This window comes from Synchiropus splendidus, chromosome 15 (assembly GCF_027744825.2).
Source record: "Synchiropus splendidus isolate RoL2022-P1 chromosome 15, RoL_Sspl_1.0, whole genome shotgun sequence".
NCBI lineage: Eukaryota > Metazoa > Chordata > Actinopteri > Syngnathiformes > Callionymidae > Synchiropus > Synchiropus splendidus.
The window spans coordinates 10,456,563-10,469,813 of NC_071348.1; the positions used below are offsets into that span (position 1 = coordinate 10,456,563).

General features: G+C 41.3%; 1 long non-coding RNA gene across 2 annotated transcripts in view; it reads left to right on the forward strand.

The window, feature by feature from the left end:
- Positions 1-8,174, forward strand: part of LOC128746627 (uncharacterized) — a 9,781-nt gene extending 1,607 nt beyond the window's left edge. For both annotated transcript variants that reach the window (XR_008412564.1, XR_008412565.1), the window contains 2 exons: positions 2,097-2,204; positions 8,099-8,174. This is a non-coding gene — a long non-coding RNA (uncharacterized LOC128746627). The remainder of the gene's footprint in view (positions 1-2,096; positions 2,205-8,098) is intronic.
- The last annotated feature ends 5,077 nt before the right edge of the window (positions 8,175-13,251 follow it).

The following is a 13,251-nucleotide window of genomic DNA, read 5'->3' on the forward strand; positions in this document are numbered from 1 at the left end:
TAACAACGTGCTTTGATGGCATCGAAAGAGAAAGGAAAAACACAAACAAATGGTCGGCCGTTCCTTTCTGTCCAGCAATGCATGATGGGATGCTTTAGGACCAGAACATCCTATGATTCAAGACTGGCCAATTTGTAGCTGAATCATCAATAATAATAAGTCGTTTTTTTATATTACATGGCTTTTATTCTATGCCAAAAATGAAACTAATCCATGTCTTGCAGCTAAAACAACAAGACCCCTCCCAAGACTTTGCCTCAGCTGGCCCCCAGTTAGACCCCTGATATGGAGGGAAAGAATATGTGCACATGGTTTTGGTCAAAAGCCAAGCTGACCTCTTCCTTAAGCTCATGTATTTCCCAAAACTTTTCACTGAAATCACTGTTACATGCGGCTTCTTGGCGACCGGGACGATGATGGATTATTTCCAAAGGGCGGGAACAGAGTGTGAATCCACGGACCGCTGGAATATGGGCCACCAGACTTAGGGCTTCTGCACATGCCTTAGTGAGCAGCAGAGAGATGTCATCGGGGCCAGTGGATCTTTCAGCGCACATGTTTAACTGGACTGAAGCCTGTGTGGGTCACTTACAGTCCTGTGACTGGCATCAGTTGAAATGCTTCCCAGAACATTCGCTGCCTCAATAGAGTCTGGGTTTCTCGATGATGTGTTGCCTTACATTGATTTTTTTTGTCATCATAATTCAGACAAAATTCATAGTTTGAGACATGCTTTCAAACGACTTTTCTTTTATGAGTTAGTTTTACATGTCGCTTGGCATGTTCATTGTTTATCCAGTCGTTCGAGTTATCGCAGCAATCCACCGCAGCTCTTGACTTAATTGTTTCTTTTTTTCTGGAGCGACTGGACGTGTGATGCTGATGGTATCTGGTGCCGTAACTAGTCATCGCACTGGAGCATCTCAGTGTGCAAGTGCTTACGTAGAAGCGTGCGAGAGAGAGATGTTTCCCAAATTCCTTTATGCAGCTGTCTTTTTGGATTCTTCAGTTTTGTAAGCGCCAGACGCACGTCCAGTGAGGGAAAGCAGAGATGTGAAGTTTGGAGGGATGTAAACTGCTGGGGTTTACAATAAATAAATTAATAAATAAATCTTGGCAGGAACAGAGGAAGCTGGCATAGAAACCAAACGGTTGGGATTAGATGAGCTAAAGTCGTCCAGGCCAGGAGACTGACAGGACGACGAAGTTGCATTACACTTTTCAGAGGCTTGAGTGCTTTAATAAGAAGTTTGAGGTGTGCGTTGAAAGCGTTTAGAGCTGTTCTGAAGTGAGAGTGGATCTAGTGGCTTTGGTCGTCATGGTGATGCCCACATTTTGTCAGCCATCAGTGTGAGGTTTTGTAGTTGAAGTTAGCAACATTTTGTAGTTAGCCCTCTTTACAAGCATATTATTATTTATTTTAGATTGCCAATTTTTAAAGAATGTTTTTTTATATATATTGAAATTGAAAAAATGACCAACTGAGAATAAGCCAATCTGATGATGTAACAGTTGGTAAGCAGACGATGACCATTTTCAGATGACTGACTCAGAGCTGGACAACGTGCCGTGTGACTGTGTGGCTTGTATTTGCGCAGTGACTGTACGTGGCAGATTCATAAATGACCAGAAGCAGTTTATTTGCTGAGGGAGGCTCATGTACGAAACCCCATAGTTTAGAGCTGCCGGACTCTCCACCCTTGGCAAAGCTGATCACAAAGCTAGACAGAAACAAATATAACTCTGAGCAGCAGCAGTGAAAAATCTAACAATGCATCCCCCCCTCACCCCCCATCCCCCCCCTGAAAGAATTTCCTAGTTCTACCAGCTGTTTGTACCATCCATACATCCTGGTTAAAATACATTTTACAGGCGAGGTAGAGTGACCCCACCATCCACTTTCCCCTGCAAACGCTGGCGGAACACACGGATTCACTGACACATATATACACTGCGTGGCAACCCAGTGATTAGGGGGCGCTGTAATTGTGACTTAGCATTGTAAACTGGCAGAGCAGTGTTGCCAGGGGAAGGTTTGTTGACTGAAAGATTATGACCGGGAACTTAAATGGTATGTGTTTATCTACATTCTGCAGCGGTGAGAGCCCGCATCTAAAATATCCACCAGTTGGCTGGAGCAGTAAAGTTCAGTGGTCATCATCATCATCATCATCATCATCATCATCATCTTCATCATCATCATGGTGAGGCACAATCCTCTTTAATTGTGTCACAACATGAGTTATAATATATTGTTACATTACACTCACACATGTGTTCCAAAAAACGTATATATATATATATATATATATATATATATATAAGAATATTTGCCACAAGAAGCCACATTTTTGAATTTGAATGAATTTGGTATATTACTGAATCAAATTATTTATTAATTTTTATTTTTTTTTATTATGATAATTTAAAGCCGTATATATATATATATATATATATATATATATATATATATATATATATATATATATATATATATATATAAAAGAATATTTGCCACAAGAAGCCACATTTTTGAATTTGAATGAATTTGGTATATTACTGAATCAAATTATTTATAATTTTTTTATTATTTTTATTATGATAATTTAAAGCCGTACATATATATATATATATATATATATATATATATATATATATATATATATATATATATATATATATATATATATATATATATATATGAGAGAGCTCCATGAAGACAGATTCATTGTTTCATTGTTGAATAACCAACCAACATTGGATGCTACTCCGACCTGTGGTTTCCATTCAGATGGTAGAGTCAGAATCATTATGTCTATGCACATGCTACTTTTATAGATTGTCCAAGTCAAAAGGTTAATCTAAGAAACACTGCTAAACAGGATTAGGATTGAATTATGGAACAAAATGAGAAAAAGTCGCATGATAATTGTGTTTATATTGTTTTGGGTTTTCTATAACGCGTATAGTTATAGTCAATTTTACCATTTATGAATAGACAAAGCAGTATATTAAGAATAAGAGGGCGCAAGAACTGTGTAATTCTACACCTCAGTACGAACCGCGACCGTATAGATCCACGGTGTAGAACCTGAGTGAAGTTCATGGCAGAGGTGTCTGTTCAAGAGACATACTCAAGGCCTTCTGTGCGCAGCAAAGCTTGAAGTGGTCACCTCGCTCCTTGTTTGCAGCACCGATGAAACCGTGACTTCCAGTCTGACTCAGCGGCTGTGGCCCTGAGTAAGCAAGCTTTGGATGGTAAATTGCGATGGGCTTAGTTAAACACATGACAACTTGTTTGAAGGGAAGGCAGCATTGTCTTGCTGTGCTTACGAGCATGTGGCTGCTGTGTTTACGAGTGACATTCCCCTAGAGGGCCCTCTGCGGAGCCTGCTGTCCTCCATCTTTCCAAACCATTCATTCCCACCACGCCGCTACCAAATCCTATTCTTGATCTTGAACATTTGGTCTTCATAGGAGGTCTGAACTCTCCATGCTCTATATTTGATGAGCAAGCGTTACTTGCTGCGTTCAGCCTCCTGCCTTCCAGTAAACTGCTGATCACACATGAACCCAAAGAAAAGACGAAGCCTCTGGAAGAGCTCCATGAAGACAGTATCATTGTTGAATAACCAACCAACATTGGATGCTACTCCGACCTGTGGTTTCCATTCAGCTGGTAGAGTTCATAGCAGTAGGTTGGTGATTGAAATACTGACTTTACATCATATAACACTTGCGCTGACACAGCGAAAGTGAATGGATATGAACAGAATATGCTGCAGTTTTATTTGTATATAAACTGATGCTAAATGCTAGTGATGGGTTGAGGTCATTTTCAGAACTCAATAGGTGGCGCTCTAAGTTTAAAAATGATGTGAGGTTTCATTGAAATGGTTGTTCAAATCCAAGGATTTTAGTAAAGACAGTGCCATCTAGTAGCTTCTGAAAATGAGGACACTGTTTCATGAAGCCTCATCGTCCCATTACCACTAAACGCTACACATTCAAGAGACACAGATCAAACTGAAAAGAACAAATGCAGACTATAAAATGACTAAAAGAGCACAGACCTCCCCAATATTTATTGTATTTTTTCATCCATATAATTCAATACCCTTTATAGCATTTGAAATATCATTGATAGCTGGCACAGAGTGACAAATCATTTGTAGATCCAGATGTTAAATCAAAACACCACCAAAACGCCTGATATTTCCTGAAAATGGATTTTGCCAGCAGACAGATATTTGCAGACAGTCCTCTTATGATGATACTTTTACTCCAGAAATCACAAGAACACCATCGGATGACTGAATAGAATATTTGCCTGTGGTATTGTTTACTCATCAAAGAAACACACTGGTGACCTTTAACAGACTTTTCCAGCCAACAAAACTGCATCATCAGACCAGAGATGAGGCAAGATTACTGTTAACTCATTCAGGCTTTGACACATGAACATAAGTACAATAGCATGGTAATATCTGCATCGAACTAAAGAAGGAGGATCGGCTGGTTCAGATCGAAGGGTTTGAGAATGCAAGAGTCGTCCAATAAAAGCCCTTGGAATATGAAAGCGATTTCAGTGTGGGCATCTCCCCCCCACCTCCCTCTCTATCGCTCCCTCTGTTTCTCAAGCTTGATAAATCCTCCCACAACAGTTTTTCCATCCGCAGCAGTGAACTCACTTTCAACAGTCACACGTTTCCACATTCCATTCATTGGCACGAAAACTCCAAACACAAATTCCCACGTTTGGAATTTTCATATGACAAGGTGCCGTATCAGTCGTTTCTACAGAGCTGGCTGTTCTGCAACAGGTGGATGTGACGGACAGAACCGAGCCTGTGTGAGTCCAGAGAGTCAAGAATCTGGGAATTATAGACTCTTGGAAGAGAAACCGCACGGTTGCTCTCTTGTTCTCCGTGGCCTCTTATTTATGTCCTCTGCGCGTTTGACCTAATGTACCCTCTGACCAGCTCAGACTACGTACACAGAGGGACTGTCTGTCCAGGAAATCATTATTCCCACTGAAGTGAAACCCGATAGTGACGTGCAAAATTGGGCTGTAGCGAAGAGGTGACCACAGGGGAGAAGGTTGATGTTATTCCAAATGTCACTCATGAATTTAAACTCTGGGAGGCTGGTTGGTGGGATTGAGGCCCTCTTTTGTAGGTCAAGTAATACCCTGCTGCCCCCTAGTGGCCCGGGGCACTAGGGGGCAGCTTGACTGAAAAAAGCCACTCGTAACTGAACGACATATTTATGATTATTCAGTGTAGTAATTCTTGCAACATAGAGTACAAGTATTTTTTTGCACTGCATACGATTCATTTTCTGGTTCATGCATTTGCTCCTTTTCTTATGCTTTTGAAATTGATATTTGATAGGCATATTATCATACATAATCGTCCTAATCATGCCACAAATTAAAATGAAAGAATGACAACTTTCTAATTACAATTAAAATTTCTTCTGTGAGGGATATTTGTCATATTTCTCATCATTGTGCATTTTGGTGACTGCTATTTTGAATACTGTATGATCTATTTATGTAGCTTACCATATCTCATTTAATCTCATTTTGTCTTTTTACAGTGGATAAAAAACGTACTTTTTCATAGATTTAAAGGTATTTTGTAATGTTTCTTTGCATAATTTATGATGGTGAGGATGAATTGTTTCGGTTGAGGTGAGCCATATAAGGATCATGGGACAAATCGTGCCATCTGACTGGCCGCAAAGCAATTCAGCATTGCACTAATACGTCATCTGTGATGTGAGTAGACTTTCCTATCAGTTCATGTGCAGAGATAAAATCAACAACACGTCAGGGAAGCGATAAATATTTTTCAAAGGGCCACCCAGAAATAGTGCTCAACTGCCGAGTCAAGGGCGATGAAAGAGGGCATTTATATATGAAAAATGGATCCAAAAGGGGTCAAAAACAAGAGCGTATTCATTCGTCTGGGTCAAAGCTGAGCTCGGGGGCCGCACACGGACCTTTGACAGCAGATCGTCGGCCCCCTCTATCTATCGACTGCGTCCAACATTGTGCATTGGTGAGCCATTTAAAGAGCATGTTGAGTTGGGAACAAAGTTTGTTGACATTTATTGAGGCGTTCACATCTGCTGCGATTGAGGTTGTGTCTCTGTGGGTGCTTGTTTTCCGTCCACCGGGTCCGGGGAAGGCTGAAATCTAGCAGCTCGCTGGCAGAAACATAAATAGACGGCCGTGTCTCAGCGTCTGCCAGCTCATAGTCTCTGTGGCAAAGACCGTTTTTTTTTTTTTTTCTTCCCTAAATTTGACCGACTTCTCCCTTGTCTGCCACACACAGAGACTCAGCTGTGCTCAGACTGTTGGACAGGACAGCTGCTGCAGTGAGAGCGGGAGAGAGGGTGTGGGAAGAGAGCGGGGGCAGCTGCGGGCCCCCCTGCACAGGTGGAGGTGCAGGTGCACGTCCGCAGCGCTCTGCCCGAGGGGACTCTGGCCAGGATGTGCCAGTACGGCAGGTGCTCCTGCACCATGAACTCTGTGGAGTCAGTGATTGTGAGAGAGATTATGGGTTATCAAGAGCGGAAACAGCCGGAGCAGAAGTCTTCCCCCCCCTGCTGGGACGGATGAATATTTAACTTCACTTTTCACTTGTGATCGAGAACACACTTTCCGCAGGGCACAAATATCGACCCACTTTTGAGTTTAAGTAAAGGTGTTGACTTTGTGTCAGGTGGGACGACCCCCCCCCACCCCCCGGCTCGCCCCCTCCCTGCTGGTCCCCGTCTCCGTGTCATTTGACTGGAAAAGATCACAGCCCATGTGGGCTGACCTTCAGCCGCCTGCTGCGTGTATCTCCGTCCCCCTACAACGTCTAAACATTAACTCTGAGACTGGTTACAGTTTAGTCTAAAGGAGGAGCGTTCGTGTGGGTGCATCGCAGACGTCCACTGAAAGATAATAAAAATCATGTTCTTCAGCATGATAATACAAATAAACGGCAAGCTTCTCAATGTCTCATGACAAATCTTGGAGGTCAACTTCATCCTATCATTGCTGCTTAAAGAGCAGGAAGCACTGCGTGACCAACTCTATCAATGTGACGTTGAGATCAGTGAAGAAGGACGAAAGTGAGGCATCTTAAATACTCATACTTCTATACGAGTACTTCACTCTTGGAGGAGAGAAGTTTTTCCACAGCAACTCAGTCTCCTCCACCTTAACCAATGAGGCACCTCCTCCTGTTTGTGGGGCGCTGGAAAAAGTGCCCCTTCAACACACCAGCTAAGCCTATCAGTGGTGGTCACATGGTAAAATCTGTCCTATCAACATCCTCCTGCTGTTTGTGACAAGCTCACGTTTCACAAAACAGTGTCATCATTTTCAGAGCCCACTAGATGGCGCTCTCTGCACTGCAATCCTTGGATTTAACCAACTATTTCAATGAAACCGCTTCTCATTCTTAATCCAAGAGCGCCACCTAGTGAGCTCTGAAAATGAAGTCACTGTTTCATGAAGCCTCATCTTGTCATCACTCACTTCTGGGCTTCAGCATATGGTGTTGTGAAGTATCAATGAGCTTTGTACTTAGCTTGTCAGGATCATCCTGTTCTGTCTTGGTTGTGTACCTGACACTGACATCACCGCTTCATTCTTAGTTTATTCTTGTTTGTTTTTAATGATCTTGGCTGAAAACAGACTAAGAATGCCATTATTTTTACCTGAATAAAGTGAGCTCACAATAAAGTTTGATTTGCTGAAACAAAAAAAAGCACAGGAGTAATCTGTGCCCCTTCATCAGTACTAACACGCTGTTCGACATTTCAAATGTTCTGTTACGAGGACTGGGTGTTCTTTTGAGTAATGGGCCCAGAGGCTTGAAGTGAGCTCATGGACTGCTCTGCAGGCAGTGTGTGTAACATCGTGGAGCAAGAACATGGCGATGACTCTGAAGCACCGTCTTCCACTTCACACCCGCTGACCAATGGGATCAGCTCTACTGATCCTGGCTTACTGGGACAAGACATTGAATTATGAGTCAATCATCCTGTTTTCACTGGACCGAACCAAAGTAATAATGGTGTATTTCTTCTTTTCCAGATTGTACTCCTTCATTTTCCACCGACAACAGTGTGGGCCAGCTACATAGGGCAAGAGGCAGGGGACACACTTGATAGGCTATTCAGGCTTTTATGCTTCAAAACTTGTATTTTATGCAAGCCACCGGTGTTGGAAGTGAACACAAACATTTTCTTGTCCAAACAGATGCGAATAAAGTTGTAATTTGAAATTGAAATAGTGGTTTTGATTTTGAGTATCTGTACAGAAGGTGATTAGGTGATTAAAAACAAAAGGTTGCTCAATAATTCTCACTTTAATCTCAGATGTCTTGCTTAATTCTGACTTGAAAGTCAATATTCTCACTTTTATCTGAAATCTTGTATTAACCTCACTTTAAAGACAGAATAGTCACTTTCAGAATTCACTCTTCAATCTCACTTTGAAGTTAGAATTCTTTACACTTTAAATTTGGAGATCTCGTCACAATTCGAACTTCAGCCTCACTTTAAAGTCAGAAGTCATGTTAAAGTTGGAACTTCAAACTTTTAAGTCAGAATTTTAATAACTTATATCCTGAATTCTCACTTAAATCTCGCTATAAAGTCAGAATTGTAACGTTAAAGTTGGAATTCAAATTCTTACGTCAGAATTTTAATAGCTAAAATTCTGAATTCTCACTTTAATCTCACTATAAAGTCAGAATTGTAACGTTAAAGCTGAACTTCAAACTTTTAAGTCGGAATTTTAATAACTAAAATCCTGAATTCTCACTTTAATCTCACCATAAAGTCAGAATTGTAACATTAAAGTTGGAATTCAAACGTTTAAGTCAGAATTTTAATAACTTAAATCCTGAATTCTCACTTTAATCTCACCATAAAGTCAGAATTGTAACATTAAATGTGAAATTCAAACTTTTAAGTCAGAATTGTATCACCTTAAAGCCTGAATTCTCACTCAAATCTCACTTTTAAGTCAGAATTAAGTAAGAATATAACATAATTCTGTTAACTCTTCCCCACCAGCTCTGATCCCTTTCCATATTTCTGAGATATAAAGTTACAGGGCCCAACTCTGCCATACTGTTCCCCTCAAGGTCAGTGTTGTGGCGCTAGCGCACGCCTGCTAGCATGTGATCAGCTGATATCAAGTGAGGTGATGTGAAATGATCCCAGCTGTCACCTCCTATTGCGGACCTCTGCGCAAAGATCAAGAGCTAATCACCCGGGCCAAGTATGAACAAGTGACAGATCGTCAGATCCAGGATCCCAAAATAGCTGTCGAGCGATATTCCCGGGGCACTAAATGTTCGGAGAAGCATTGTTGACCGATCATGCATGTGTTTGTATTGTGCCTCCCGCTCTGGACTTTTTGCGTTTCGCTATGGGCCTTGCCCTAAAGTCGCCGGCGTTGTGTTACCCATCGCATTGTCTTTGTGAGCGCCGATCAAATATCAGCAGGGAATCGGACCTCACCAACACACACACCAACATTTATCAACCCAAAGTAGGACTGTGCCAGGGACCTCCACCTGCTCCTTCAAAATACTTTGCTCTCTCCAGAGTCAGGCCTGCGGCTGCACTGGCTCGGCTCGGGCTTTTGTTCCGCTGCCCAGAAAGGCTTCGGGACCTGACACAGAAATCTGCAAGGCGGAACACTGCGCCTTGCGGGAATACAGTGAAAAGTGCCACACGGCAAGGTCGTCTTAAAGGAAAACTGTCTGCTTGACAGGATTCAGTCGACGTCAGGGTGGAGAGCGAAGCAGTTAAAGAGGAAAGAATGAGCTCATGTGTGAGTGAGAGAGAAAGAGAGGGTGCATTGGCCGCTGCCAGAGCAACGTGCAGCTCGCCTCGTACGCACCAGCGTCAGGGAAACTGTTACCAGGCACCGAGAGTTCACTGAGGCAACGGCAGCCGACAGCCTCTGCTGGTCAAAGTCTCACACACACACTCATTCATAAAAGAAACAGAAGCCGAATTTGTGCTGTGATATTCACAACCACACAATAAATCAGCTCATAAAGCTTAACAAAGAGGGAAGGGTGAATAACCGGAGCACAAAAATTGGGATCCATGCGTCGTTTTCACTCTTTTATATTTGGCGAGTTATTCAATAAAAACGTCCCACAGTGTTGTATGAAAGTGAATAAAAACAATGCTGTCTCAATTGTATATCAAGGAGGTGAATCTGCAAACATGTAGTGGACTTTAAAATGTGTTTTTTATGTATCCCAGAGTCATACTTTACTGTATATTAAATGCATTACTTCATGAACACATTCCATTGTAAATACAGAAAATGGTAGAAAATAGAAGAATAATCTCCAAAATACATAATTTAATTTGATGCATTCAACATTTCAATTTATGACATATTTAAAAAGACATAAACGACTTATGTTGTGTGCGTTCCTGGCATAATAATAATAATAATTAACATTATCAAAGGCTGACTAGTGCCTTGTTTAGCCTGACTATGTTTTACCCTGGAATAACCACTGAAAGTTCACTCGATAATTATCAGTTAATAACAGGTAATTACTTTATTAATGGTCAATATTCACTCCTGCCTCCAGAGCAGTGGTTCTCAGTTACTATCTGTTGCCCCCCCGCTAGAAAAAAGAAAACGTTTCATGCCCCCCCAACTCTCTGCCTCTCTGTTTATGCCCTAACATTTATTATTCCTGTCACTGAGTAATACTGAATTTCCCTGAATTGTAGTGAGTTAAATTTCACTTCCTGTTCCTCCAATTCGTCACCCAGTGGGTTGGAGCCAATTCAAATTCCAACTCTTCCAATGCACCGAGTTGAAATGACACTTTAAAACAGTAGTAGTTTGAATCACATGTTCAATTATCCTCTGAATATTAATCTTCATATTTTTATTTCTGCCACTGACGCCCCTCGTCTCCAGACTGAGGATTTCTTTCCCATGTATTAGGTGCTCAACTCTCCCTCCAAGGACAGTTCCAACTCAATTTAATAGAGCAGGACTCTGGGATTGAATCAGGGAGTCGATGAGTCGGCACCAGACACGGCGGCCTCTTCTTCACGGGTCAGTGAGTCCAGAAGAAGAGAGGAGTGTGTAATAGAAACCACAGCGTCAAAACGACAAGGAGTCTGGTTCAGATGACTGAGCGAGTCAAAACGAGTCACTGCCAGGAGCAGGCTCGGGTTTCCTGACTGGACAATGCATAGAATTTTTTTTTTTTTAATATTTTTGAATATTTTCCCTCACGCCAGCACATTTTACCGATAATTTCCTTTCCTTACTAACATTCTTTCAGCATGAACTGCAGCCTTTTCCAATGAAAAATGTTTCCTGTCCTCAAAAAACTTCCCCCCACCTACTGACTGTTAATATTTTGAGTCACAACCAAGGTTGGCACTTATGTTCTCCATTAATAAACACTATTTTGGCTTCCTGTCACCTCACAAGTTACATTAAGGAAGTAAGGAAGTGAGACGAAAAATATTAGCCTGAAAGGAAAATAAAATGGGTTCATTTTCTTTTATTGGTCTGAAAAACAGGGTTGGAAAAAAATGCCCAAAAATAACAGAAAATAATTTTTAAAATATAAAATAAAGAGCTTGGAAAAAAAAGAAAATATAATTTACAAACAACTTCAGTCTTCACCTGAGACTACATTTGAAAATGAAAATGATTTCCAATGTATATGTTTAAGGTTTTTCTCACTTTATCTGACAGTTATTCAAGGGTGAGTCAGCATCCAGGAAGCAGCGCCGCAGCCGTTCCCCACGCGAAGATATTGTTTCATCATTGCTTCTACTGTAAATCAAGCCTTGAGCTGGAAACTGTGTTTGGACTCTTCCAAACCACTTTCACAGCACGAAAGGATGACTCAATTGTTGCGAAGCTTTGAGCGAAAGCTATTGCTCTGCAAACGGAATCATTAACGGAGGCAAAGGGCAGTTTCTCGACTGAGACGTGTTGAAATTGTATTGATAAAATTGCGGATTCACTTTTGAAAGACTCTATAAGCTTAAACTAAACATGGTTGGGGAAAGTTTCTGTCCATCATATACTTAAATTTAATCTGAATATACTCATAAACTAAAAGAGATTAGACCCTCAGCTTTGAAAACATTCATTTTCTATTGCAAATAGCCAGCTAAGTGTTGCCATGCTAATAGATTCTTAGCGTTTGATCGATGGATATCTTGGTAAAATGGAGGTCCGGTTTGAGTTAATCGCAGATGATACTGATGCGGAGGTACGATGAGTCAGAGGGCGGAGCAGTGACAGCTGTTTTGACTCGCAGCACACCATTTTAAGAAGTGTCCTTTGATGCACCTGTCGATTGTCCTGAACTCTGCTGCTCTTTAAGGGGCCCTGTTCGCTTTAGGTCCACTGATATTGGGCCCCAGTGGGGCACTAGACTTGTAATAAAACACTCCATAAATCTCAAATTATGAACCCAACAGACACGGTCAGAACATATTGATCTCGGGTCCCACTCTGTTGCCAGACAGAGCCAGGTGAAGACTGACTACAGTGAAAGTAACTGCTCAACAAACACCTTCGGTTGAGCAGTTTTTAAAGCTAAAGATTGGTTTCATGCTGAAGTCAGTCATAAATAACTGAGTATGGTTTGCTGGCTCTTACTATACGGACCTCTAGACGACATAACTTATGCACTCGACATAACTGCGTTCTATGAAAGGCTACTCTTCAGCTGCTCTACTGCTCCATAAATCTCCACCAGTCTGTCTTCAATGAACTTCAGCCACCTTCCTCTCCCTCCCACTTACCTCACCACACAGGCCGAACTACCAGAGAGTCATTCCTGATCTGAAGCGAACGACTTTTCTAGAATTTCATTTGCAGCTATATGGTTGATGGCATTGAGTATCTAACAGCCTGCGATGACGTTTTTCGTTCATAAACAAAGGCAGGTCTTTTTATGACAGCTTGCAATTGCACGCTTTGACCAGGGGCGGCGCCAGAAAAACGAAAAAGAAAATCTGAAAATGCTGTACATAGTGCTGACAAGCAAAATTGTATTTTACATTTCAGATTTTTCATTTAAGTTTCTAAAGTGTGGAAGCGTGTTGAATTCACCACTTTTGTAGTATTTTTTATTGTATTTATTTATTTGTATTTTTTTTAGATTTCAGAATCATTTTTTTTAAGTAAGTGTGGGCAGAAACTCCTGAGGCAGGAGACTGAAG